We start from the raw sequence: 16,584 nt of genomic DNA on the forward strand, positions 1-16,584 counted from the left end.
ATTTGCTCGAAATTAAAATGCAAGGTGAGATGGTAAAAGAATGTATGATTAGGTAGTCACAAAATATAGGACATAATATTGATATTGATCAATGGTTGCAAATATGGAAAAATAACACAAAGCTCACAAAATCAATAGATTTCAAAGAGAACATATATAAGATGTTTAATAGGTGGCATATGACTCCAAAAAAATTGTCAAAGATTTATACAGAGGTGTCAAATGTTTGTTGGAAGTGTGAAGCACAAGAGGGAAGCTTTTACCATATGTGGTGGACTTGTAGAGTAGCAAAACTGTACTGGATAGCAGTACATACTTTGTTACAAAAAATACTCCTTTGTAATGTTCCACTAATCCCAGAATTGTTTATACTGATCGTTATACCAGATAATAGCCGCCTAGAGTGGTCATAGGCCAGATGGGCGGGGTATAATTCAAATAAATCAAATAAATAAATACATAAATAATATAGATAAGACAAAGAGCTACCTAGTTTTATATATATAGTCACTGCAGCCAGAATTCTCTATGCTAAGAATTGGAAGAAATCGGAGATACTGAAACAAGATGAACTCATTGAAAAGATATGGGAAGCGGCAGAAATGGATAGTCTATGCAGCAGTCCCCAACCTTTTTGGGACCACGGACCGGTTCGGGAGCGGGGGCATCCCCGTGCTCGCGGGTTGGCGTATCACGCTCACGGAGGGGCGTGTCACACTTGCGGAGGGGTGTGTCATGCTCTCAAAATCTGCCTGGCTTCTCATTTCAGCCCAACCGGGAGTGGGAGCAGCAGCAGCGGCACCTACTTGGCGAGCGCAGGGGCTTCCTCATCAGGGGCACCCAGAAGAGCCCTGCTTCAGAGTTGTCTCCCTGGTCCTGGGAGGCACAGGAGCAACTCCGCTGCCGACCCTCCCCGCCTCGTAGGGACTGGGTCCCACCTGCCCCCCCCCCCGAAATGCCGACCCGTCCAGAAGGAAAGCCCTCTCCCTGCCCGGCAGTCTTCTCCCTCCGAAGCGGCAGAGCTCGCGGGGTCAGGGGTTTGGCGCCACCGGGGCTTCTGGTTTTAGGTCTCTCTTTCTCTCCCCCCCCACCCCGCCGCTCTTCGCAGGTCACCTGGTGAGGTGCTCTGAAGCGCTCCAGGCTCTTGCTAAGACCTACGCCTGGACTTGATCCAACAGATCATTACTACTCACCACTCTTTTGAGCAGCGTCCTAAGCGAAGATGAGAAATGCCAGGCTCTTGCTAAGACCTACGCCTGGCATTACTACTCATAGGGTTCAACAAATAGCCGATGGTAAGGGAACAGTTGGTTGGCCTGAAGCAGCAGCCCTCATTACCCGAGTTATTGATCCCAATCCTAATAAGCTTGCTGGGGCCCGCCTGCTGAAAGCAGCAAGGAATGCTGTAATTCATGGCCTCAAACTAGGAGTGCCAAAGGCTGTGAAACCTTCACAGAGTATATGAGAATGTTTTTAAAAAAACCCCACGGAATCCCAAATGAATTCCTGACGAGGCTCGAGGATGGTTTTCGCCCGTACACTCACCTTGATCTGGATTTGGAATCAACAGCCAGCTGTGCTACAGGTGCAGCTCCAAAAGCACCCAGCCATGTGTGACTGCAGCCACTGAACTGCCCGAGTCCTGCAGCTGGTCTGGTCAGACAGCTATGCATCAGCTGTAGCATAGCTACACAAATGCACTTTGCACATGTCTCTCTGTTGTCTGTCTGCTCATTGTCTAAGATATAAGGGTGCTTCTGAAGAGAGATACCTGCTCAATGAAATGCTATGTACAACAACTCTGAGTCAAGTTTATTAGACAAGGTAGCTCAGGGCCATGCTCCTAGAGAAGGATATTGCAGGAAAAAGGGAGGGACACAAACCCTATTTACATTGATGGGAAGGGTGGGAAGAAATGCATGGTTTGCCAATCATGAGCTGTGTGAATGGGATGACTTATGACAGTGGTCCCCAACCTTGGGCCTCCAGATGTTCTTGGACTACAACTCCCAGAAACCTTCACCATCACCTCTGCTGGCCAGTATTTCTGGGAGTTGAAGTCTAATAACATCTGGAGGCCCAAGGTTGGGGACCACTGACTTATGAGGCTGAGGGGGCTGGGAAGACACTGGCATGGATACAGGCTGGTGCCCTAATCATCAGTCAGGAGGTAGGGGGTGGGCAAGATATCACTGGGACGGATACAAGCTGGCCCCACCAATCATGAGCCAAGAGGTGAGGGTGGGAAGGATTCAAATCCCCCCCATCATGAACCAGGAGGTAAGGGGCAGGTGGATTGACAGTGGTAGGGATTCAAGCTGGCCCTCCAATCATAAGCCAGAAATTTAGTATTGTAGAAGGGACCCAAGCTGCCCAATCATGAGTAAAAACTGAAGGGAGAGTCCAAGTGCAAACTCAACATTACCCAACCAGGAAGGAGAGAAGGAAGATGGACAGTGAAAGGGCCAGGCCTTGAACTGTGTAGAATTGTGTAGAGTTGTGTCAGATGGACAACAGACTATAGGATCCCTGGAAAGCACAGCCTACGAATTCTTGCCTGAAGTATAACTTTACACAGCTCTAGTCACTAACTTTGCCACTAATCATGAGCTAGGGCAGGGGGAAGAGGGAGTAATGTGAGGCCATCCTACAGATCAATAAACAGAAGTTTTCTTTGACTGCCTCCTGTGGTTCCCTCAGACAGTGGGGTGGGCGGACGTTTAAATGAAAGAAAGGCAGATGTCATGGGGGCACTGACTACACCAGATGCACTAGGAGGGGCTTAGCCTTCTATGGCACAAACTGGTGTTGCAATGGGTTTCATGGCAGCTGCAGAAAGGACTTGCATTTGGGGGAAATAGCACACTGTACCTTTAACAGGCATCTCCCTCTTAATTGTGAGAGTCTGGTTAAGCCAGCCTAAGGCCAGCCTGGCTAGTTAGGATTGTGCTCTAAGTCAGGACGAGAAAAAAGAAATAAAGATTTATTTCAGTGCTAACATTTTCTGAATTTGGACCAGGGTTCTGTGACATAAATAGTGCTTGAATGGCAATTAGTTCTCCGACATCTTCTAATATTCCATTCTTGACTCTTCACCTAAAAAGGAGTAGGTAAATAGCTCCACAACATTAACTAAGATAGTTAATGGATGCTCATTTGGAGAGACTACTTATCATTTATGAACTTATAAGAAAAACAAAAACAAAACAGCCCAACAGCAGCCCATGCAGAAGTATTTATGATCCACAGGACAAGACTTTCATTTAACTCTTGCAAGCAGCCTGGTTGGGCTTAACAGTGTGAGAGACATTTAAATAACTAATGACACACCACTGAGGACATAATGAGAGGTGTCACATGACCTCTGAGGTCACATGATTGCTGGAGCAACAGTGCTCTAAGCTCTTGACAGTTGGTCTTTGCCCACTTGCTGCTTTCTTGCCTCAACAGCCATTGGGAGCAGAGAGAGACCTTGGATTTTCAAAATTACTTACATTTACCTTTCATCCGGACTTAACCGTGGACTTTCTCAGCCATTCAGGTTCATAGTTTGTAGAGATGTACTCTGTATCAATGGACAGGATTGCTTCCTGTTTTGTCTATAGTTCTGGAAACTACATTAAGGCGTTGCCTGGGTAGTGTAGATTTAAGGTGGTGAGGTCTGGCAGGGCAGTTGATGTGCTACTTTTGAGATGTTGCTGTTATTTTTTAATGGAGATAAACGGGTTTGTTAGGGGGCAGCCAGATGTAAGCTGGATTTCAATAACAGACTTCCCACACAGACGGGAAAGGGTAGCATCTGTGGGGATCCTTTTCTGGGTGCCTCCTTTCTGATGGAGCTATGAGTGTAGTTGTTGGAATTTGCCCATTCTGCATGATTAATCTGTGCATTTCACCCCTAGCATTCATTAAATTGTATTCGGTTAATCTTCCTTAGTAACCATAATTAGAAAAAAGTTTTTGTTTATGTTGTTCAGAAATGAACAACAGACCTCTTCACATATTGTTTTCAAGTCTGAAGGGTTCGAAAGATTATTGTGTCTGAAATATTTACCCATTTAATGTGTTAATATACCAGGATCTATCGACTTGTTCAGCTTAGTAGTTCCCTTTCTGGGTTGATTTCTCTTGTATTTATTTCTATATTCATAGTGTTAATTACTTGCTCAAAATTTAAAGAGATAGTGGTTTATAAATGTTAATACATGTCATATAACTTCTAGGTAAAACAACATATCTTATGGTTAGGCACTGATCAGGTAAAGGATCAAAACTCAGTTTAGATTTATTATTTTTTACTACCTTCCCTTCTCATACAGGCCAAGACACCGACCAGGTAGGAGATCAAACCTAATTTTGGCTTAGTTTTTTCCATTTTTACCACCTTCCCTCCTTATGCAGGTGAAGACATTGACCAGGTAAGGAATCACAACCAAATTCTCTTTTCCATTTTAGCTGCCTTCCCTCCTTATTCAGGTAAAGACACTGAGAAGGTAAGATATGAAAACTAATTTTGGTTTATTTTTTGCATTTTCACAACCTTGCCTCCTTATACAGCTAAAGACACTGACCAGGTAGGAGATCAAACCTAATCTTGGTTTATTTTTTACCATTTTTACCACCTTCCCTCCTTATAGAGGTAAAGACACCGACCAGGTAAGGGATCAAAACTAATTTTGGTTTATTTTTTGCATTTTTACCACTTTCCCTCCTTATACTGTACAGCCCAAGACACCAACCAGGTAAGAGATCAAAACTAGTTTTGGTTTATTTTTTTCAGTTTTACTGCCTTCCTGTGCTGTGATGTTTTTTGTGTTTTGGTGTGTTTTTTCCCCAGCCCCATCACATTCAGGCTAGCTGTGTGTATGTGGGGGGTGTTTTTGTTTTCCCAGCCCCATGGCATTCTGCTGGGGCTGGCTCTGTGTGTGGGGGGGTGTTTTTGAGTGTTTTTTCCCAGCCCCATTGTGTTCAACTGAGGCTGGCTGTGTGGGGGGGGTTGTGTGTTTTTCCCCAGCCCCATCACATTCCGTTGGGGCTGGCTGTGTTTTGGTGCATTGTGTTTTTCCCCCAGCCCCATGGCGTTCTGCTGGGGTTGGCTCTGTGTATGTGGGTTTTTAAGTGGTTTTTCCCCAGCCTCATAGTGTTCCGCTGGGCCTGGCTGTGTTTTTTGTTTTTGTTTGTTTTGGTGCATTTGTTTTTTTTTTTTTTTTTTTTTTGCCCCAGAGCATTCCTATGGGTCTTCCAGTGTTTTATTTCTATTTTATTTTTATCTTTTTGGTATTTTTTTTCCCAACCAGAATGGATTAATGGAGTTTCTATATATTCCTATGGGAAATGGTGCTTTGACTTACAACCATTTCAAGTTATGCACATCTTCTAGAATGGATTCTTGTCGTAAGTTGAGGCACCACTTTGCTGACCTTGCGCCAGATATCCTGGAGAGTGAAGTCAAGTGGGTCTTAGAAAGCATGGCTAACAACAGGACCAGTGGAGGTGAGGGCATTCCAGCTAAACCATTTAAAATCTTAAAAGATGGCGCTGTTAAGATGCTACACTCAATATGCCAGCAAGTTTGGAAAACTCAGCAGTGGCCAGAGGATTGGAAAAGATCAGACTACATCCCAATCCCAAAGAAGGGCAGTGCCAAAGAATGCTCCAACTACCGTACAATTGCACTCATTTCACACGCTAGCAAGGTTATACTCAAAATCCTACAATGCAGGCTTCAGCAGTATGTGGACCGAGAACTCCCAGAAGTATAAGCTGGATTTCAAAGGGGCAGAGGAACTAGAGACCAAATTGCTAACATGCGCTGGATTATGGAGAAAGCCAGAGAGTTCCAGAAAAACATCTACTTCTGCTTCATTGACTACACAAAAGCCTTTGTATGTGTGGACCACAGCAAACTATGGCAAGTTCTTAAAGAAATGGGAGTGCCTGACCACCTTATCTTTCTCCTGAGAAATCTATATGTGGGACACGAAGCAACAGTTAGAAGTGGATATGGAACAACTGATTGGTTCAAAATTGGAAAAGTAGTACAACAAGGCTGTATATTGTCTCCCTGCTTATTTAACTTATATGCAGAATACATCATGCGAAAGGCATTATAGTGCTGGAGGAGACTCTTGAGAGCCCCCTGGATTGCAAAGAGAACAAACCTATCCATTCTTAAGGAAATCAACCCTGAGTGCTCACTGGAAAGACAGATCCTGACGCTGAGGCTCCAGTACTTTGGCCATCTCATGAGAAGAGAAGACTCCCCGGAAGAGACCCTGATGTTGGGAAAGTGTGAGGGCAAGAGGAGAAGGGGACGACAGAGGACAAGATGGTTGGACAGTGTCATTGAAGCTACCAATATGAACTTGACCCAACTCCGGGAGGCAGTGGAAGACAGGAGGGCCTGGCGTGCTCTGATCCATGGGGTCACAAACAGTTGGACACGACTTAACGACTAAACAACAAAATAGGTTGTTGGCAAGAGATATAAGTAAATGTTTGGGAGGAACACAAGGTCCTATCCAGACCTGCTCTCTCCCATATATACAGTGGTGCCTCGTATAATGAGTGCCCCGTTTAACGATGAATTCGCATAGCAATGGCATTTTTGCCATCACTTTTGCGATCGCATACCGATGTTGCCTATGGGGAAAACATCGCAAAGCGATTTTTCCCCATAGGCACCATTTTTCCCCAGCTGAGTGGCGGGAGCCTCCGAAGGAGCGCTCCCGCCACTCAGCTGGGGGAAAATGCCTGCGGTGGCCTCAGAAGGACCCTTCCGAAGGGTCCTTCCGAGGCCACCGCCGGGATTCCCCTTCCCCGCGGCCGGCTTCCCCAGCAATGGTCGGACTCTCAGGAGTCCGAACATGCCTGGGGTAGCCTGCCGCGGGTCAGATCCAAGCCGCGGGGGGAGGGTGGGGGGATCCGGATGCCTGAAAGGCATCTGGATCCCACCACCCTCCCCCCGCGGCTTGAGGAGGGTGGGAGGCATGGTGGGACTCTCCGGCAGCCTCCGCGGCTGCCGAAGAGTCCGGCCATGCCTCCCACCCACCCCCGCGGCTTGGATCCGAGCCGCGGGGGGAGGGTGATGGGATCCGGATGCCTTTCAGGTATCCCGGGCTTGGATCCCACCCGCCGGCAGTTACCCAAGCCATGGGTAACCGGTGGCAGGTGAGATCCAAGCCCGGGATGCCTGAATGGCATCCCGATCACCCCACCCTCCCCTTGCGGCTTGGATCCGAGCCGCGCCGGCTACCCCAGCCATGGCCGGCCTTCCTAGAGTTAAGTTGTTAAGTAAATAATTTTTTACAAAACTCTACTACAAATGTCTTAGTTATTGACACTGTCAATGCCAGTTAATAAGAAAGGGGTGGACTTTGGGGAATTTGCAGTTATTTTCCTCTGTGAGTCTCTGTACTTCTCCTGCATAGTAAAATAAATTTTATCAAAATTCAAGACTCTACAAAAAATAATGGTATGATTCATGACTAACAGACTATGAATGGGGGTGATAAAGATCTGCAGAAATCACACACAACCTTGCATGAGTGGAAGTCATTTTCCAGTCATGCATCCAGCGTTCGGAATTGTAGTGTTTTTATGATTGTTTCTTTTATTCTGATGGGATCTCCAGTAGAGCTACATACAATTAGAATAGGCAAATAGGGACTTTAAAAACACTAGTCAGATAAAACATGATCAGATGTATCACACTTTTGAGTTTCCATCAAGTGAGCTGAAATCTAGCCTGAGAGTAACAGCATTTTCTAGATTTAAGTTTTGGTTTTGAAAATGAGAGTTTGTGATGACTGCTACAGTAGGTGTTAGCATTTGACATTCTGATGGCATGGCACGTCGTTGTCATTGTTTAGTCATTTAGTCGTGTCCGACTCTTCGTGACCCCATGGACCAGAGCACGCCAGGCCCTCCTATCTTCCACTGCCTCCCAGAGTTGTGTCAAATTCATGTTGGTTGCTTCGCAGACACTGTCCAGCCATCTCATCCTCGGTCGTCCCCTTCTTCTCTTGCCGTCACACTTTCCTAACATCAAGGTTTTTTCCAAGGAGTCTTTTCTTCTCATGAGATGGCCAAAGTACTGGAGCCTCAGCTTCAGGATCTGTCCTTCCAGTGAGCACTCAGGGTTGATTTCCTTTAGAACTGATAGGTTTGTTCTCCTTGCAGTCCAGGGGACTCTCAAGAGCCTCCTCCAGCACCACAATTCAAAGGCATCAATTCTTCGGCGGTCTGCTTTCTTTATGGTCCAGCTCTCACTTCCACACATCACAACAGGAAAAACCATAGCTTTGACTATGCGGACTTTTGTTGGCAAGGTGATGTCTCTGCTTTTTAAGATGCTGTCAAGATTTGTCATCGCTTTCCTCCCAAGAAGCAAGCGTCTTTTAATTTCGTGGTTGCTGTCTCCATCTGCAGTGATCATGGAGCCCAGGAAAATAAAATCTGTCACTGCCTCCATCTCTTCCCCCTCTATTTGCCAGGAGGTGATGGGACCAGTGGCCATGATCTTAGTTTTTTTTATGCTGAGTTTCAGTCCATTTTTTGCACTCTCCTGTTTCACCCTCATTAAGAGGTTCTTTAATTCCTCCTCACTTTCTGCCATCAGAGTGGTATTATCTGCATATCAGAGGTTGTTGGTATTTCTTCTGGCAATCTTAATTTTGCCTTGGGATTCATCCAATCCAGCCTTCCGCATGATGTATTCTGCATATAACTTAAATAAGCTGGGGGACAATATACAGCCTTGTCGTACTCCTTTCCTAATTTTGAACCAATCAGTTGTTCCATGTCCAGTTCTAACTGTTGCTTCGTGTCCCACATATAGGTTTCTCAGGAGATAGATAAGGTGGTCAGGCACTCCCATTTCTTTAAGAACTTGCCATAGTTTGCTGTGGTCCACACAGTCAAAAGCTTTTGCATAGTCAATGAAGCAGAAGTAGATATTTTTCTGGAACTCTCTGGCTTTCTCCATAATCCAGCGCATGTTAGCAATTTGGTCTCTTCTTCTTGACGTCTTCTGCTTCTGTTAGGTCCCTCCCATTTTTGTCCTTTATCATATTCATCTTTGCGCAAAATGTTCCTCTAATATCTCCAATTTTCCTGAACAGATCTCTGGTTTTACCTTTTCTGTTATTTTCCTCTATTTCTTTGCATTGTTCATTTAAGAAGGCCCTCTTGTCTCTCCTTGCTATTCTTTGAAAGTCTGCATTCAACTTTCTGTAACTTTCCCTATCTCCCTTGCATTTTGTTTCCCTTCTCCTCTCTGCTGTTTCTAAGGCCTCATTGGACAGCCACTTTGCTTTCTTGCATTTCCTTTTCTTTGGGATGGTTTTTGTTGCTGCCTCCTGGACAATGTTACGAGCCTCTATCCAAAGTTCTTCAGGCACTCTGTCCACCAAATCTAGTTCCTTAAATCTGTTCTTTATTTCCACTGTGTATTCATAAGGGATTTGGTTTAGATGATACCTGAGTGGCCCAGTGGTTTTTCCTACTCTCTTCAGTCTAAGCTTGAATTTTGCAATGAGAAGCTGATGATCAGAGCCGCAGTCAGCTCCAGGTCTTGTTTTTTGCTGACGGTATAGAGCTTCTCCATCTTTGGCTGCAGAGAATATAATCAATCTGATTTCGATATTGCCCATCTGGTGATTTCCATGTATAGAGTCGCCTCTTGTGTTGTTGGAAAAGAGTATCTGTGATGACCAGCTTATTCTCTTGACAAAACTCTACTAGCCTTTGTCCTGCTTCGTTCTGAACTCCAAGGCCAAACTTCCCTGTTGTTCCTTTTATCTCTTGGCTCCCTAATTTAGCATTCCAGTCCCCTAGAATGAGAAGAACATCTTTCTTTGGTGTCAGTTCTAGAAGGTGTTGTAAATCTTCATAAAATTGTTCAATTTCAGTCTCCTCAGCAATGATGGTTGGTGCATAAACTTGGATTATTGTGATGTTGAAAGGTCTGCCTTGGATTCGTATTGACATCATTCTATCATTTTTGAGATTGTATCCCATTACAGCTTTTCCCACTCTTTTGTTGACTATGAAGGCTACTCCATTCCTTCTACGGGATTCTTGCCCTCAGTAGTAGATATGATAATCATCTGAGCTGAATTCGCCCATTCCTGTCCATTTTAGTTCACTGATGCCCAGGATGTCGATGTTTATTCTTGCCATCTCCTGTTTGACCACCTCCAGCTTCCCAAGGTTCATAAATCTTACATTCCAGGTTCCTATGCAGTATTTTTCTTTGCAGCATTGGACTTTCCTTTCACTTCCAGGCACATCCACAGCTGAGCGTCCTTTCGGCTTTGGCACAACCACTTCATTAGCTCTGGAGCTACTTGTACTTGTCCTCCGCTCTTCCTCAGTAGCATGTTGGACGCCTTCCGACCTGAGGGGCCCATCTTCCAGCGTCATATCTTTTAGCCTTTTGTTTCTGATCATGGGGTTTTCTTGGCAAAGATACTGGAGTGGCATTGCCAGTTCCTACTCCAGGTGGATTGCGTTTAGTCGGAACTCTCCACTATGACCTGTCCGTCTTGGGTGTCCCTGCACGGCATAGCCCATAGCTTCTCTGAGTTACTTGCCATGACAAGGCAGCAATCCATGAAGGGGATGGCATGGAACAGAAGGCATTAATAGCTCTTACCTATTTATCATTGGCACACATAATACTTCACCCTTATGACATGGCTGCCCGATCCTTGGCAACCCTGGCTTCCTAGATGTGTTTCCCCTCCAGTCTGGGAAGTTCAGTCCAAAAACATGTGGAGGGTCACAGTAGCCCATTCCTGACAGAGACTTGCTGATGGGCATCTGTGGCTAGCAAGCTTACGGCCTGAGCACAATTAGACATTCACAACAAGCTCCAAGCTAACCCAGAAAAGGCACTGGCGCTAGTATCACACCATATACCATGAGTGCACATTATGTAGCCCAACAGCATAAACTGCTACATTGTGCCTTTTAAAAGCAAATGTTTATAAATTAGTTGTAGGTTACACCAGAATCACACAAAAAATTGCTTGACTTTTAATACCCAGATGCCAGAATCTAACTAAATATTTACCCCTGTGAAAGTACAACAGCCTAATTCAGAGTGGCAAAAAATGAGTCACTGACTGAATTTCTACTCACAGGTTGAGTCATGTAACTAGCGCATGACTAAGAATTCGATTGGGGACTCTTTAATTAGCAGTTATTCATTGCTCCAAGTTATGCCGCTGCACTTAAACAGGCACCAATATTCAGCTGGATTCTAGCCATTAACATAAATGTATTGCCCTTGGAATTATTCTGCTACTAAATAAATTCCTAATTAATTTATTAAAAGAAGTTGTGGTGCCATTGATATTCTGATGAAGAATGGCATTTGACCACAAACATGCAGCCTTAAGTAGATTATAATAGGTTCCATTTGCTACACAAAGTGCCTCTTGTTTGATAAAGTGTTTGCATACATGTTATGCAAATTGTTGTTGCTTCAGACATGCAAATAGATTATGTACCTCCATGCAGGAAATTACACGAAGGCAGTGGGAGGTAAAGTCAAATTGTTGTCCCCTCCACAGCATGTTTTAATTCAGCATGACAGCTCTGCTAGATAAAGGACAATTTTAACCTACCAACAAAAACGAACTGGGGGCAAATTGCTGAAACAAAGAAATAGTAAATAAAGACAATTTGTGAATGAAAAGACTAAAAGCACAACCAGCCAGAATGGTGTAATGGTTAAAGTGTCACACTAGGAATGGAAAACCACAGGTCAAATCCCTGCTTAGCTGTTTGTGCACAGGGAGTCTCTGAAAGAGTCACCGGCCAAAACCCTCTTGGAGATATATGCTGGTGTCAGTGTTGTGGGTCAGTCATAAGGAAGTGGGATGCATGAGGTCCTCAGCCTGCTTTCAGGCAACCCTTGTCCCCCTTTCAGAGCCCATCTGCAAGCGGCCAGTTCCAGCCCTTGCAAGGGCAATTCACCCTTCAGGGAAAGTAGTCTTTGACAGAAAAACAAAACAAAACAAAACCTGCCCCCACACTACAAAGTTCAACTGGGGGAGGCGAGCCCAGAGCAAACAAAGGTTCATCAGTAGAATTGTGATGTAACAAAATTAAAATTAGCTTTTAGGAGCAGCCATTCTTAAGGGTCCTGGCATATAACGGTGCCTCCTGGCCTCAAAGCCATAGCCCTGGAAGGGGTGGACCAGCACTCACGCTGGTGAGACTGCCTTGTGAGTACTCTTGGTCAAGGGACGTCTGCCTAGGTCAACCCAGTGCTCAAGGCAGGTGGCAAGAAACCTGTTCCCTCTTGTATCTCCTCCTGTTTCATCTCTAGTGTGTGTAAATGGCATGTCTGATGAGCTAAGAATTAGGCGTGTTTTCATCAGAGCCTGATAAAGTTAGTTTCTGGACTACGACTCCCCTAAATTCCATTACGACGGTAAAGCCACTCTAATGATAGTTCTGGTAATAATCATATGCTGTCAAGTCAGTTCTAACTTATGGTGACCCTTTTCAGGATTTTCCAGGTAGAGAATACTCAGACGTGGTTTACCAGTCTCTTCTTCTGGGGGCATCCTGGGATTGTGCAGCTTGCCCAAGGCCACCCAGGCTGGCTGTTATTTCCAGGAGGCACAGTGGGGAATCGAACTCCCAACCTCTGGCTCCACAGCCAGAGACCTAACTCATCGAGCTATGCAGCTTTAAGAGATTGAGTTGTTCAATTGCTATAGTACAAACTGAAGCGTACAAACGTCCTTTATTGCCTCCTAGGCAGCGTTGAGTCAAGGCCATGCTGCAAAATACAGCAAAGCAGCACTATTGCCACCCATCTTGAGATGCTGCTGTAAATACATAAACATTAGGGGATTTTGAAAGGGGATCACGGTCAGGTAACAGGATGAAATGCATCAAGAGCCTCTTAGAGCTGGAGAACACTTAATGGTTTACACATCTTAAGGTGTTGTACAAGTCTGTCTGTGTGTATGAGAGAGAGAGAAATATAGTGATTCTAATAGGGTTTTCCAAGTAAGTGAGATATTTAAGGAGTCGTTTTACCACTTCCGAACCTCCAGTGAGTTTCCATGGCTGAGCAGGGATTTGAACCCTGTTCTCCAGTGTCCTAGTCTGTCACTCTATGTACATATACATTGAGTATTGGAAGGGGAGAGAGAAAAACTAGGCTAGCAATTTCTCATAGACAATTCTCATTACTTTCACCAAACGACAATACTCAAGATGGGCTCGGGGGAAATATAGTAGTTCTACTAGCATCAAAACATTATGGTTGTGATGTAGATCTGTTAACAGTGTCAGCATTTCCTTTAAATCTCTATTTTGCTGCCATTAAAATGGAAATTTATCTATACTACACAGTTATAGTGATCTGACATGAAAATGTGAATAGGCTACAGCGTAATACTTAATGAACAGGAGCCCCCCAGAAAAATAAAGCAAAGAAAAAGGGGGAAAAACCAAGAAATGTAAAATTTCCAAAAAATTCCCTATTTTCGGGGGGGGGGAAATGACTTTCCCCCCTTTTTTTCTGGGAAAAATGTAAATTTTACATCTTTATAGAGGACTTAAATACTGTACATGAAGTCTCAGAAGTCTTTCATTAAGGTCTTCATGTTAGTTTGAATACCATGTCATAGACATTTTATTTATCGCTATAATTACAAAGAAGATATTCCACACTCCACTTTTTAAAACTTTTTCTGGGGGGGGGGGGGACAAAAAACGGCTTTGGAAAAAAATGGGGGGAAATTTGTTTCCCCTAATTTTTCTGTTTTTTTTTTCTCCAGGCCTTCTCATTTCTAAACCAAACCCTGTGCTGCTTCTGAACCGCCCCCACAGTTTAGTACTTAAATCACCCCCTGGGCTAAGAGCACCCACTGGAGATGTATCACATGCAAAAAAACTTCCCACTGAGCAACTTCCCAAAAGAAGCTAAATCTATCTGTTCGCATAACCAAATGAGTCCTCCAACATTCTCAAGATGCACCAGACCAACCTCCCGTAACTCTGAATTCTCCAGACATCTTGCACAGCAGCTTTCCTCATGAGGACCATCCTGGCGGGGGCGGGGGGGAGATGGCCTCTGCAGCCCAACATACCCAGAGGGAACTCAGTGAGGAAGGAGGAGGGCCTGCGTCCTTTCAGCAGTTTTTCTTAGAGCCCATCTCTGAAATGTGATGACTGCATTCAGTATCGATAAAGATCTTTCCTGACAGCACCAGACTGTGGCCCTTCTCTTTCCTTCTTCATCAGGTGCCGTTTCCTTCTTTGGCTGGCCCAGCCCTAGATCTCCGGCCAGCTTTCCAGACAACAACAGTAGGAGAATGCCCAACGTACACAGATTTATTTTTCCGTCTGCTTCCTTATTATATCAATGTAAAATCATCTTCCACTTCATGCTAGCAAGGCTTTTATGTAATTACATGAGGGTCTCCCCTAACACACACACACACACACACACACACACACACACACACACACACACACACACACACACACACAAACACACACACACACACACAATTACAGCTCATGAAACTCTTAAAACATACAGTATTTGGCCTTCATCGCATCATTTTGTGCTTTGCAATCTTTATTTATAACATATCCAAAGGGCTTGTTGTAGGAAGCAGACACTGAACATTAATTAATGAGTGGGCCTCTTTTCCCCTTCTCTCTGCCATGGATGAACAAAACAAAAGACTCAAGAGAACCATTTTAACATTTCCATATAATGTGAAACTAGATTAAGCCATATAAAAACAAACCTGAACCGAGCTCTCAGGTATCTCATCCGATATTTCTCTCTCTCTCTCTCCTTCCGCCTACTGTCCGAACTACAATTTGCCCTCCTTCTCTTTCCTTGACTCAGTTCAGACATCATACAAACCACACTGAGGGCTCAATCGTATGTGCAAAACCAACCCCAGTTATACTGATTCTTTTCATCTCTCTCTTGTACCAATACATTTTTTCAGTAGTCACATAAGAGGGAGAGAGAGAGAGGTCTATCAGCACAAGCATTTGCTTTGTTTTGTACTGCATCGCTACATTTCTTTCTATTTGAACCATTATAGCAGGCTACACTGTTCTTTAATTTTACATAGATTCATTTTATCTACTCTTTCTTGGGGCAGTGAGGCCCTCCCTTGTTCTTGAGAGAGAGAGAGAAAGAAAGAAAGAGAGAGAGCAAAGGTGATATATTGAATATAAAGTGGTATGAGGCTTCTCCTCCTCCCCTTTCCCCTTCCCTCCTTTACTCACTCATCCCCTTTTCCTTATTTTCCTGCATATAACAGTGTCGGGGGAGGAGGAAGCAGGTTTTAAAAGATGTGCAAAGTATTGTGAAGAGCAGGTTTTAAAAGAGAGAGAGAGAGAGGAGAAAATAAGGCAACACCCCTTTTTTATAATCCAAAGCAGAAAATATCCCTTTTTCTGATCAAGTCCTCTTTCGCCTACAAGGCAGGGTGTCGGGGAGGCTGTCTCCTTCTGAACAATGTATTCATGTTCTTTCTGTGGTGGCAGCAGCTGCTGCTACTAACTACAGTGGTGCCTCGCAAGACGATTTTAATTCATTCCACAGAAATCGCTGTCTTGCAAAAACATCATCTTGAGAAAACCAGCTCCTCATTGAAATGCACTGAAATCTATTTAATGCATTTCAATGGGGGGGAAATCACTGTCTTGCAAAAATTGTCCATAGAAGACATTGTCTTGCAAAACATAGTTCCCCATACCGTATTGGGGAAAAGCAATCCCCTCACCTTTGGAAATGTAGTGGGTCTCAGATGGCCATCCCCCTCTTTCTCTCTCTAGCAAAGAAAGAGAGTGAAAGGAATCAAAAGCAGCCCCCTTGTTCCTGATCATGGTAACTCCTTTTGCCCTGATCCTTTACCACAGGGGGAAAAAGAGTGAGAAAGCAATACAAGACATCACCAGGATTTATTGCCTTTGTAATAGATCCTGATGAGGAGAAAAAGATGAAAAGGAATCTGGAAAATCCAGGGAAATCATAAGTGTAATCTCCCATTAACACAAATTATCCAATTGAGTTCTTCACATTTGGGGAAATCACAGGGATCAGCAGCACACCCAAAGTGCAATAGATGAGCCTCACCCTGGGAAAACCACTTTTATGACATGTCATTTCCCCTGCAAGGTATGAGTTGGAATGGCCCTTTCACCTCATACCCCCTTCTCTGTCCCCTGACACCCCCCCCAAGTCATGGTGACCCCCTGGCTGCACCTCCCAGTCAGTACAGGGCTGCACAGCCCCAGTCCTGCCAGAGGCCAAGAGAGCTCCTCAGAGTTTTGGGGTGCCCTGCGGGACCCCCATCAGGGGCTAGGTGTTCCTCCCACAATCCTCTCTAGTGCACATATGCTAATACCTTATGCTAATACCAAACATACAGCATGCACACATGCTTGCAGTCTAACGTGATACTGTACAGTTCACCCTCTCACCTCCAGATACCATCCTATTTGGTTGTATCTGCAGGCTAGCCACTATAGAGGTAGCCACCCCAAAGCTGAAAGGTCATGCTCAACCAAGTGTGGTACATT

General features: G+C 44.6%; 1 protein-coding gene and 1 non-coding gene across 3 annotated transcripts in view; both read right to left on the reverse strand.

Annotated features, from left to right (window-relative positions):
* Positions 1-16,584, reverse strand: part of RAPGEF4 (Rap guanine nucleotide exchange factor 4) — a 200,433-nt gene that overhangs the window by 137,911 nt on the left and 45,938 nt on the right. The window lies entirely within an intron of this gene.
* Positions 16,024-16,188, reverse strand: LOC140703438 (U1 spliceosomal RNA). Its single transcript, XR_012082835.2, has one exon. It is a non-coding gene; the product is annotated as a U1 spliceosomal RNA (small nuclear RNA).

The sequence above is a fragment of the Pogona vitticeps genome, chromosome 1 (genome assembly GCF_051106095.1).
Source record: "Pogona vitticeps strain Pit_001003342236 chromosome 1, PviZW2.1, whole genome shotgun sequence".
Taxonomy (NCBI): domain Eukaryota; kingdom Metazoa; phylum Chordata; class Lepidosauria; order Squamata; family Agamidae; genus Pogona; species Pogona vitticeps.